Here is a 12,091-nt window from a genome sequence, read left to right on the forward strand (position 1 = left end):
CTCCATTACTATTTTGCAGCAGGGGTGGTGGTGATTTGGGGCAGGACGTAATATTTTTTGGTACATAGCTTTCCTGAGGGTGAAATCATAGAAAATGAGGGTTGGAAGGGACCTCAGGAGGTCTTCTGTCCAACACCAGCCCCAACTAGATCATCCCAGCCAAGGCTTTCTAGAGCCAGGCCTTAAAAATCTGCAAGGCTGGAGATTCCACCACCACGTCCCTAAGTAACCCATTCCAGTGCTTCATCACCCTCCTAGTGAGTTTTTCCTAATATCCAACCTGAACTTCCCTTGCTGCAACTTGAGCCCATTGCTCCTTGTTCTGTCATCTGCCACCGCTGAGAAGAGTTTGTTTTATTGCTGTTCAACAAATAGATTTTTCTATCCTACAACATCACTGTATTCTATTTGTTTCCTTGGAAACCACCAATAATATCATATTGGGACAAAAGCCAGAATTGTAATTTTTTTTTGGTTTTAATTTCATTTTGGGTAAAACTTTTGTATGTTTTTAAGTCTCAAATCTGAAGTGTTTTCATACTTAAATTGGATAGACAGCCCCTGTTTCCCACCAGTATGATACCTGTAGCTTCTCCCTCCCTACGTGGATGGGCTATCACTTCTATGGGGTTGCATCGACCAACCCTAGTGATCAGATAGTCCAGCACTTGTCTGTGCCCCTTCTAGATTCTGCAACACTCTCCCCCCCCTTAAAGATTGACCTGGCAGGCACCTTTGACCTTGTTGGGTCCCTTCCTCAGTGTCCTAAAATAGCTCATTCCTGTTGCGTCTTTAGCTTTCACCTTCTGGTTTTGGTAACCCCCCATCTCTTGTCTGAGGAGATGGCCTTTATGTTCCTCTTAAGAATGAATCCTTTGGAAGAGGATGGATGGTGAAGACCTGCTCTATTTCTCTCAGGTTAGCATTTTAATTGACCCCCACCACTCCCAGATTAATGTGAGACTTTCTTTGCAGAGCACTCCAGGGGATAAATTCATTGCTGGTACAACTCCATGGACTTACAGCAACAGAAAACTCAAGGGAGGGGAAGGGTGGGAAACGTCTTATGTGCATCATTTGCCACCTTGTAACTCCACCCTGTAACTGCCACCTTGTAGTAATTACCAAGTTCAATACATACAGGCATACAATGAATGAGAAGAACTAACAATACATTTTATTTGTGGAGCAGTAGGCGACCTCTGTAGACACTGTCTGGATCTGACTTAACTGAGGGATCAACTTCCAGTTCCCAATTTTTGGAGCCTCATAAGTAAGGGAGTGTCTCTAAATTATAACTTATATAGCTATACACTCCCTTTAGCCAGCGGAGTGGGCCAGATTGGCCAATGAAGTGTTTGGCTCTAGCCTGAGTTACAGAGGCTATAGAAGGGGTGCTTCCAAGGTGCTGGCTGCCATCCATCCTAGCCTAGTCCTGTGAATCAATAATAACAGTAAGAGGAGACAGTGGAGGTTGTGGGGGGCAAAAGGAAGTGAGATAGCAGGGACTGCTGGAGTAGCAGTAGGCAATTGGTGGCCTGTGGCTGGTAACAAGTTGCTAAGCCATAGCTGGATGCTATCAGGGTACCTGCCTCTTCCTGCTGCTTAATGCTAGTGGCTAACTCTTACTAGAACCTCTTGCAGATGAAATAGGTTCAAGCAGATGCATCGTCATCCTCCTTTCACTTGGAACAAAACCCAAATGGCGGCGATGGTTGGTGGTAGATGGAGGTTTTACATTTAAATTAACAGGGACTTGCATCCTAGTATGGCGTGATTAGGCAAATCACATCGACGTGCTTGTGGTCTCTTTACAGCTAGGCAACAGTCAGATAACATGAAAGACGGCTCGTTTGTGTGAGTTATTTAGTGGGGAGACTTCAGATTCTGAACAGTGCTTTTTTGCCAGTAGTAATAGCTCTCAGGGAAAGGGAATCATTACAGAGAATCGTCGCCAGCTGTGGGCTTGGTAATGAGGGAGTTCTTTATGGAGCTCCCCACTAGGTGCAAGGGAAAAGACTGGATTTTATTTCTATGCACGGCCTTTCTGTTGGCAGCTACCAAGAGAAATTGTACCAGTAGGGAAGCAAAATTGGCCTCTTCCACAAATTGGTTGGGATTACTCGGAGAAGAGCCTGGAAATTGATTAGGAGCTGGGAGGATAGATTGAAGTTGAGGTTTCTGAAAGCATTTCAAAGTCTGCAGGAGTCCAGTTCCCATCAAAAATGGATGGGAACTATTGCTCAGCTCCACCCCCCTCCCCATCCACTCAGTCAGTCATTGTTTTGCCATGATTTTTATAATTTTGTGCTGAAATTTTCACAGCGAAGGGCGCCAAACAATTACAGACATTTTAAAGAAAAATGGAAGAGGCTTTTATTTATTTTTTTTTTAATGAATACATTCACTGACAAATGGTGTTTAAGGGAACCCAAAAAGCATTTGTGAGCACTGGTCTGATTTGGCTAATGCATTTGGCTGCAAAACTGCAAGGGAGGCTTTATGGGAAGTGTCAAAACAAGACTTCTGAATTTTTTCCAGTTTGAAATGGCTTTTTTTTTCATGTAATAAAAAACAATTTGAAGAGGAGGAGAAGAAAAATAAAATATGATTGTTTCTGATGGACTGTAACTCTGCCCAGAAAGACATGTTCATTCTCCTCTTGCTCTGAAATCACCCTTTTTTTTTCTCTCCTGTTTGTTTGCTCACTAGACTGTGGTGAGCAATACGGTGAGGTGGCACATGGACTCGGGACAGAAGTTGCACAAAAACCAGCATAAGCGATTGGAAACTAGTTCAAATCTGTAACACATCAAAAGTTCAGTGCATATAACCTGCTTTCAAAATAGCCAAAACTGGTTTAAGATAAACCTCGATGGATGTAGTATCAGACTGAACTGATTTAGGTTAAATGGGTTTATTGAACTTTTGTCCCTGATCCCCTCCAGATTCAAGTTAACTCACAGCCCCCCAGCATCCCAGGATGCTTTGCATGTTCCCACAGCACTCCCCCCACCCCAGGATGGGCAGGCTGGCTTTGGGCCAAGCTGTCTACCCCTGTGGAGCAGGGAGGTGTGCTCTAGCGCCCCCCCAGTTCCTGACCTGGGCCACTGCAGGCATGTGGCTGCATTCTGGAATCAAAAAGCACTGGAAGTGAATGTCTGTTCACTTGCTTATTGGTTCAGTCCATGCAGCTTAGACTAACCTGCAGAGATTGAATTGATTCAGCCTTGGCCTTGTTGACTGTCGGTACTTGGCTAAGGAGGAAACAAATGCATAATTGGATGAAATTAAGGCAAAAAGAGCAAAAACATCAGGATAATACTACTAATGGTAAGGTTTTGTAGGTTGTGGGGGCTTGGGCTTCCATGATTCCTCTAATTGCAGAGCAATCGCTCCCTTTCTGACTTCACTATCCTCATGCCCAAGGAAGTCTACCAAACCTCTTTAAAAGGAAAACTTGCCACTAATTAACAGGACACTGGAACCAAGAACTGACCACTGATATCGATTTTTTTTTTCATGATGCACTATAATCTAGCTGATTCTTGATATTCTTCTTGCACACCACTGTTAATAATGGCCCTCCTCCCTTTTGATTAGGTCCCTGATTTTCCACTAACCAAACTTCTCTTCTACTGATTGTTTGCTACCCTTGGGAATTTCTGCCCACTTCAACTTCACAGCTCTGCCCACCATTTTTAATCATCACCATGCTTGCTTTCCCCTGTTGGACCTGTTGAAGAATGCCTTGCATTTGGAAGCCCTTCTAATGTTATCCCAACCGTGCAATAGGTCCAATAAAAGACACCACCCCCAAAATCCTTGCCTAATCTTGGAGTCATTCAGCAAGGTAGAAACAGGAAATAATACTGTGAGCACAATTATGAGCTAGCATTTATAAGGTGCCGTGGATGGGCTAAGTTAGTCAGCTGCCTCCTGACATCTACTGCTAGTTTTTATTAGGTTTTATCCATCACTGATTCCATGGCTTGCTTTTTTGGAAAGATACAACCATGAAGGATGAATAATGAATAATGGCTGCATCTTTTCTTTGAAACTTAAGGACCAGACCAGTACTTTCTTAAAAAAACCATCATCTTTGCTTTCAAGTCCCAGTCCAGCAAATCTCTTGCTGTCAACTGGAAGACTCATATGCTTGATGTTAAGTGAGTCTCAAAGTGCTATTTTGGCATGGGGCCTGCAGGCTGGGCTTCCTTTTGAAGCTTCATGCTCCTTCCTCTGCCTTCATGGAGGAGTGTTCCTTTTGAACTATCCTTTTGGCTGCTCTATTATTTATTTATTTTTTATTTTATTGCTGCTTTTTTGTTCCTGGACAGGGTTCATGGTAAAGAGCCCAGTCTGCCAGTTCTGCAAAGTTGGCCCAGCTGGGGGTTTTTTTGCCTGGCTTGAAACTTGAGTGCCAGCTGATTCAGGAATCCATCTGTAGATACGTGCCAGATGGCATCTGACTCTCTTTTGGCACAATTCATCGTTCCTTGCCATGTTGTACCACTTTTGCCACTGAAAGAGCACCATACCTGGTGGTTGGACATATAACTATTGTCCTGGAGTAGTTACAATGGATTGATTTACTGTAGAATCCGGGTGCCAAATAAAGCATTAAGCTTGCATAAAGTTTTTTGTTGAGAATAGACCTTGCTTTTAACCATGCCTGACTTCAGCTGTTTATACATGATGGCAAGAAAAATACGGATACTGTGCCTCAACTGAAATTGGATTTCCTTCCCCCCACAACTTTAGGTGATGATGTGGATATAACTTTTATAAGTCTGTATAACTTTTTGCTTCTCTTACTGCCAAAAGATGCTTTAAAATGAGCCCAACATTAAAAACTTAAGAACTGCCACTTTACTGGGTCATACCGTAGGTCTGCCTTGCCCTTTCTCCTGTGTCACACAGCTCGTTCTCAACCTTTGACCCTCATGCCCATCCATATTTTTTGTCTTTTTGTTGTCTTAAGTGATCATTGATGTTCCCTTAGTGGCCCCCTTCATCACAGGGGGGCTTAAAGCTCTACTTGGTGGGCTTTGGCCCATATTCTGGAATGGCACCTCAAAAAGCCTGGGTCACAGTGGCCGTGTCTACACAAGACGCTTACTGCGCAGTAGCTTGTTGCTTACTGTGCAGTAGTCAGTGGACACAAACTATGATGTGATGCTACTGCGTGGTAAGCATCACTAGACAACTGTGCCGGGATGGTACTGTTCAGTAATGCTGGTTTACTGCGCAGTCGTTCAGTACTTGGTTATGCGAGTCCTAAATGACTGCGCAGTAATAACTGGGCATCTTGTAGCCATCCCATAGGGGCAGAAAAGGGAATCTGAAAGGAAGAGTGAACTGGGTATGACCGGGGCTTTTTCTCCTCTGTTCCTCCCTCACTTGCAAATTCACCATACCTCATTTCCTGTGTGAAGAAGTTCTTCAGCCGAAGCATTCGAGTTCTCTTAAAAATTGGCCACGTTTGTGGGTTTGGGGGGCACAGAGCATGGAGGGAAGATCTTTAAGTCCAAACCTATGCCAAAGACAATTCCTGGTTCTCATGAAGTACTTTGACCAGTCACAACCCCAACATGGCTTTACGACAGCCTTCAGGTTGCTCTCCCTTCAGCTGCCAACAAAGGAGAGCTGAAATGAACTGTGCTTTATCTTTTTCCGCTCCCTACACAGTGGGGCATGGTGCATAGACTCAGTAGGCTGGCTGCAAACCTAAGTAGGTAGATGCAGATGCCTTCCAGCTGCAGTTCTTTTAACCCATGGCTTCAGACTCTCCCCCTGGGACCGGGGTGGACAGTTGTTCTCCCTCTTCTCTATGGCAGCTTTTCAAATTCTCATTTTCACCAAACTAAGCATACCTACTTCTCTCCCTCTTGCTTCTTTTATATAAATAAATAAATATAGGGGAACTATAGGCCAGTCTGCCTTACCTCTATCCCTGGGAAAATCTTAGAAAAAATTATCAAGGAGCACATCTGTGGGAGCCGGCTAGCTAATGTGGTGTGAAGGGGTAACCAACATGGGTTTTTAGCAGGCAGGTCCTGCCTGACTAACCTAGTTTCCTTTTACAACAAGGCCAGAAATGTTTAGATGCAGGAGTCGAGGTGGATGTTATCTATCTGGACTTCGAGAAGGATTTTGACAAGATATCCCATACCATCCTTATAAATAAACTGAGGGGATTTGCCTTGGGTGATTACAACAGTAGCCTGGGTAGCAAATTGGCTTAAGGGTTGCACCCAGAGGGTGGTGGTAGATGGGTCGGTGTCAACCTGGAAAGATGTGGGCAGTGGAGTCCCTTGGGGCTCAGTTCTGGAGCCGGTGCTGTTCAACCTCTTCATCAGTGATCTGGATGAGTGGGTGGGAAGCACGTGTCCAAATTTGCGGACAACACAAAATTATGGGGTGCAGCGAACACCCTGGAGAGGAGGAACCAGATCCAGGCCAACCTAGACAGGCTGGGGAAGTGGGCAGAGAGCAACAGGATACAATTCAATAAGCACAAGTGCAAGTTGCTGCATCTAGGGAGGAAGAACTGCCATCATACCTACAGGCTGAGGGGTGACCTTCTCAGCACCACTGAGGCAGAAAGAGCTCTTAGAGTCACTGTTGACTCCAGGATGAATATGAGTCGCCAATGTGATGAAGCAGTCGGCAGAGCCAATTTCACCTTGTCGTGCATCCTTGGGTGCTTCCCAAACAGGCCCAAGGAGGTGATCCTCCCCCTCTATGCGGCACTGGTCAGACCACGGCTGGAGTACTGCGTCCGGTTCTGGACGCTGCAGGTCAAGTGGGATGCGGACAACCTGGAGAGGGTCCAAAGAAGGGCCACTTGCTTGATTAGAGGTCTTCAGGGAAGGTCCCACAAGGAAAGGCTAAGGGACCTTAACCTCTTCAGCCTCTCCAAGAGAAGGCTGGGAAGGGACCTTGTCGTGGCATACAAATTCATAAGGGGACACCAACATGAAGTAGGTGATGATCTGTTCACCAGGGCACCCCCTGGAAGGACAAGGAGCAATGGCCATAAGCTACTGGAGGGTTGGTTTAGACTGGACATTAGGAGAAAGTTCTTCACGGTCAGGGTTGCCAAAATCTGGAATGGGCTCCCAAGGGAGGTGGTGCTCGCCCCATCCTTGGGGGTCTTCAGGAAGAGACTGGACATGCACTTGACTGGGATCACATGACCCCAGGGTTGGTGTTTCTTTTCTTGCCTGCCAGGGGCAGGGAGTCGGACTAGATGGCCACTGAGGTCCCTTCCAACTCTATGAATCTATATGTGTATGTATATATATATATTATACCTTGCCTACTAAATTCTCCATCATCTGTGCTCACCTCTGGATCCTCCTGGGTTTCTGCACGTCCTTCTTGAGTGATGGAGCCCAGGACTGCACACAGGATTTCAGCTGAGGCCTAACCAGGACTGAGGGCTGCACAGTGACACCCTTTCATGGATGGTGACTTTCAACATTAAAGCAGAGATTTAGAACTGCGATTAGAAAATAATCAAAGGGTTTTGTTTTTAGTTTGAAAAATGCAGTTCAAGGAACGAAAACTGGGGAGTTGTTTTAAACTGTTTGGAGATAGAGGGGCAGTTTTGAGGGGATGGGAGAGGAGAGTAGTTCAGCTGTTCATACTGTCCAAACCCAAAATACTGTTGGCTTTCAGTTATTTATATTTTTCAATTTTAATATTATAGCTCCAATATTTAGTTGTCAGAAAATAAAAAAAACCTGTAAATAAGCATCTTCTGTTTTTTCCCTCCACCTTTCCCCCAGTGTTTAGGTTTCATCCAGATTTTTTGTAGGAGCGGGGTGTATTTCTAAAGGGATTTCAGTGCTGACACTATCAGCATGCTTATCCTGCCTTGTAATGGGAAGGGGTTCATTTAATGACATCAGCAGGAAAGCAATGAAAGAGGTTTTACCTTAACATTAAAGGTTTTGATGAGAGTCTGACATATTGTGGAGTGGTTCATAGGAGGCGGTGATGGTAGTATGCTTAATGGAGCAGTTTATGCCCTTAAATTCAAAGAGTCAGCGTGTTATTTTGCTAAAATCCCCTCAGTTGCTTATTATTCACATTTAAGTACTAGCTTATGCTTCTAAATCCAAGCCCAACTCAGGAAATATAGCTTTGTTCTACATTAATGGTACTTTGCCGAAGTATAAAAAATCAACATCATGAATGTCACTGTTCGCTGCATGCAGAGTAAGTCCATGCTCTCTACTTCGGCATTCAACAACCTCTCAGTATATCAAAACCCTGAGCCATATAATGACCATGCGTGTATAAAGAGCTCTTCATCCAGGCACACAAGGGGAGCAATTCTCCATTCCCTGTATCTTCATCAACGCAAATCATGCGTGAAATGCTACCATTCTGAATTAGTAACCTTTTGTAATTGCTTTTTATGGGCATACATGTCCTGACAAAGCACCAGTTCAATGTGAATCGAGCCCCTTGAGGTTATTCTTGATGAATAACAAAACTGAAGTGCGTAGGACATGAAGACGTAGTAGTAAAACATGTAGACGGTGGCTCTTGAAATCTTTCTTGTGACACCCATTTAAAGACAGTCTGGCTACAAGCAGCCAGATAAACTGATCATTAACAACTCTGGGGGGAAAGAGAAAAGAGCAGAGGCTAATGAATCGTAAAGAGCAATATTCAATGTTTTGGGAAGGTGGTTAGTGGAACAGCTGCTTCCGTCCTCATTTTAGCTGAAGTCCTGTTTGTCCTGTTTGTCTTCAGTAATCTGGGTCTGGAAGAAGAAGTAAATGCCAGATGGCTGAATTTAATATCCTTACTGAATTATGTGGTGCCCTCAATACTGGTGAGAACGGAGAATAATACAGGAAGGGTCTGGAGAGAGAGAAAAGTGTGGGCAGCGCATGACCGGCAATGAGACAGTAATTTCCAGTGCCAAGAGAGAATTAAAGGAGAAAAAAAAGTGCATGAGACTTTTTTTTTTGGATCCTGGAAAGGTCAGTGAAGCTATGACCTGCATATTGCTGAGCTGCCACTAAAAAGCAAAGCGGTAACTTTTTCAAGTAAATTCAAGAAAATGGAAGAGCATCCCTGTGAGCTGCACAAACACTGCGGGGAGGGCAAAAAAACCAGGGAGCACAACTGCTTTTTGCCTCTACTTTGCTGTTCAGCCCACATAGGGCTGGAGCCGTGATTGTGAGGGTTTCCCTATCAATGGTTATCCCAACAAACCCTTGGAGGCCAGAGGGTGACTCCCACAACACAGCTGGAAAACTAGCACAAGCGTCACGTGTGAGACCTTGGATAGGGTGAACAAGGTGGACCAAAACGTCTGTGGATGGGTGGGTGAAAAAAGAGGTAAAGGAGCTGGAGGGAATAAAACAGCAGAAAGGTCGAGGAGAAACGGGGATGCTGCAAATGTTGAGAGTGCAAGTTTCTCTCAAGGATCCTTGGCTCACTCTTTGAATGTCATGTTCTCAAGGAAATCGCATTTCTGTCTCAAGAAATTGAGGCAAATACAATGAAGTGTCAGCCTCTCCGGGTCATTATTAATATTGGCTCTCAGTAACGTAACTCCGGAAAGGTAAATAGATCTTTCTTCCTCACTGGCATGGCGCTGTTTGTACGGATTTAGTCTTCACACTTCCGTTCATTGACTGAGAAAACAACTGAGTAGAGAAGCGGACAAATTAAAAAAAAAAAAGAAAATCTTGGAAAGAGAGACTGGGGGAGCCTTCCTACTGCTGCAGGTTTTATCTAGGAGTGACCTGCACTTCAGTGTAAGCCAGGCTTCAAAAGGGAGGGTCCCTTCTGTCTTAGACCAGCATAAATGAGACCGTTTCTAGGCCTGGCCTATGGGAAGGGATGTGCATCTCGTAGCTGGAGGTTGGGGGGAAGCAAAGCCCTTACACACCAACCTTAGATGCTTCCTTTATCTAATGAAGGGTATTTATACCCCAAATCTTGCAAAAAATTTTCCCAACTATTGTAGTTGGTCTAACAAAAGATACCAGATTTACCCAAAGAACCTTGTCTCCTGGTATCCTTAGACCAACACGGCTACAGCTTATAAGCCCTTACTACTAACACTTTTTTTTTTCTTTTTTTTCCTAAAAGGATGTGTAACTTCTGGGGGGACCTCCATTTCTAGAAGCCTATCTTGAAATACATTAGTGGCCTGCTTTTTATAAAGGGCTGAACCCCTTCATCTGAACCTCAGGTGCATCCTCTCAGCCTTTCCCCTGTGCTTTGTGTAACCCCACTGCCCATTTACTCCCCCTCCTCGCTACAGTCAGTCAGCCTTTTGTCAGAATTGTCTTGCCCTTGCATCCCTTATATCCCCTTTTGCTCTCCACGTGCACCCTTTGCAAACTCACTTTGACATGCACCTTTTCAAGCTCGCTTTAACTAACATGCAGATAGGTAGGCCTATCTCACGGTGAAGCCATTATTGGTATCAATAGGGGAAACTGGATAAAATGTTATAGCCTGGGTATTATAGATGTAGCTCAGTGGTTAGAGCACTGGCCTTAGCTTCTTCTTCTGGAGGCTGGACTGGATGATCTGTAAGGTTTCCTAACAGCAACTATGAAGTGGTGTCCATCTCCTGAGGTTCTGGCTGCACTTCTCCCCACACCGGTTTCCTTTCACACTCCCTATCCATGGCCCCACCAAGGCCCAGGACCTCCTAGTCAACCTCCTCCTGGCCTGGCCAAGCTGGCTATCTGGGTCACCAGGAAGGAGGCTCTGACCGGGAGGGTCCCCGGGACTGTAGGACCTTTCTCCTGGGCCTGCTCCACTACCGCGGCTGAACAGCGTACCACTGGGCAGTAGCTGCTGGCTCTCTGGCTGCCTTTGAGAGCTGGTGGGCACTGGCCAGAGTGCTCTGCTCGGTGTCCCTTGAGGGTGCACTAATTTTAACCTTCTGACCTCACTGACACTCCCTTTTTTGTCATTTTTTCGTCCCCTGGAATCAGTTGAAGGCTTGGATCCCACCGATGCCCAGCAGTGGCATCCCAGAGTAAACTAGTAGGCTAAAAGCCCACGGCCCAAGTCATCTAATAGGTCAACATGCAGACAGGCCTATCTCATAGCGAAACCATTATCAGTATCAATAGAGGGAAACTGGATAAAATGCTGTAGTCTGGGTTCTACAGATACAGCTCAGTAGTTAAGCCACTGTTTTTTGTAAATCAGGGGTTGTGAGTTCATATCTTCCTACAGCTTTAGCCTCTTCTTTTAGTTGCCCCATGGTGCAAAGTTAGCGCGTCTGACTCCAGATCACAAGGGTGTGTTCATATCACCCTGGGGTCAGGCCCTTTCTTTAAAGAAAAAAAAATGCCTTGCTTCAACTTGCTGATAGGCCTATCTCATAGTGAAACCATTATTGGTAGCTATTATAATAGAGAAAAAATGGATAAAATGGTATAGTCAAAAGCTTACAGGTAGGCTCCATAGCTCAGTGGTAAGAGCACTGGTCTTGTAAATCAGTGGTCATGAGTTCAATCCTCACTGGGGCCTTAACCTCTTCCTTTGGGGCCTAGACACAGGCATCCTTAGCAGCAGCTAGAAAGTGGTGTCTATCTTGCTGGCTCCTGTCCTATTGACAATAGTGGAGCATAACAGCTATTTTGAGTGGCCTCTGTTTTCAAAGTGTCATTCTGAGACTGCTGTGAAGATACCTAAAATAACCAGGCTCTGGATAAAAAAGCAAGATTTGATAACGCTTCACCCCTGGTTCATAAACCCTATGGGTAGATCAGGGGTTGACAATGTTTTTCAGCAGGGTGGCAAAAACACCCACAACCTTGACCTGTCCACTTCTTACTACTGGGGAGCTGCAAGGGGCCTGATCCTTGCTGTGATAGAGCAGCCGTGGCCCCTTCCCTGGCATGCAAGTGCCGAGCAAAATGCCTTTGCGTGCCATGCTCTGGCACGTGTGCCAGGGGCTGCCTACCTGTAGGCTAGCTCCTATTCTTCACCTTCTGCATCTGCTGACTCTTTCAGCTGGGCTGAATCCTAGTCCTTTGGGAGAGCTGCTGGCATCCTTCTAGGAGCACTGGGCCAAAATAATGCAGCTTTA

The 12,091-nt window shown here is 45.2% G+C and overlaps 1 non-coding gene across 1 annotated transcript; it reads left to right on the forward strand.

Moving 5' to 3' along the window:
* The first annotated feature begins 11,456 nt into the window (after window positions 1-11,456).
* TRNAT-UGU lies at window positions 11,457-11,529 on the forward strand. The gene has a single exon. It is a non-coding gene; the product is annotated as a tRNA-Thr (tRNA).
* Window positions 11,530-12,091: the final 562 nt, after the last annotated feature.

The sequence above is a fragment of the Gavialis gangeticus genome, unplaced genomic scaffold (genome assembly GCF_001723915.1).
Source record: "Gavialis gangeticus isolate Ggan-Ray unplaced genomic scaffold, GavGan_comp1, whole genome shotgun sequence".
NCBI classification, from domain to species: domain Eukaryota; kingdom Metazoa; phylum Chordata; order Crocodylia; family Gavialidae; genus Gavialis; species Gavialis gangeticus.